The sequence below is a fragment of the Limulus polyphemus genome, unplaced genomic scaffold (assembly GCF_000517525.1).
Source record: "Limulus polyphemus unplaced genomic scaffold, Limulus_polyphemus-2.1.2 Scaffold236788, whole genome shotgun sequence".
In the NCBI taxonomy this organism is placed as follows: domain Eukaryota; kingdom Metazoa; phylum Arthropoda; class Merostomata; order Xiphosura; family Limulidae; genus Limulus; species Limulus polyphemus.
Window position 1 is genome coordinate 1 of NW_013902383.1, and position 417 is coordinate 417.

The window sequence follows — 417 nt, forward strand, 5'->3', positions numbered from 1 at the left end:
TTCTTCACATCTCTGCAACTACATACAGTACTTTCCTAACCTAGTTCACATCTCTGCAACTATATAGTAGTATGTTTCTAACCTACTCCTTCACATCTCTGCAACTATATAGTAGTATGTTTCTAACCTACTTCACATCTCTGCAACTACGTAGTACGTTTCTAACCTACTCCATCACATCTCTGCAACTATATAGTAGTATGTTTCTAACCTACTTCTTCACATCTCTGCAACTACATAGTACGTTTCTAACCTATTCCTTCACATCTCTGCAACTCTATATAGTAGTATGTTTCTAACCTATTCCTTCACATCTCTGCAACTCTATATAGTAGTATGTTTCTAACCTACTCCATCGCATCTCTGCAACTCTATATAGTAGTATGTTTCTAACCTACTCCTTCACATCTCTGCAAC

General features: G+C 36.9%; 1 long non-coding RNA gene across 1 annotated transcript; it reads right to left on the reverse strand.

Moving 5' to 3' along the window:
* Nucleotides 1–38: 38 nt before the first annotated feature.
* LOC111084865 lies at nucleotides 39–332 on the reverse strand. Its single transcript, XR_002609760.1, has 3 exons — nucleotides 254–332; nucleotides 167–211; nucleotides 39–127 (listed from the first exon to the last, which is right to left on the reverse strand). It is a non-coding gene; the product is annotated as an uncharacterized LOC111084865 (long non-coding RNA).
* Nucleotides 333–417: the final 85 nt, after the last annotated feature.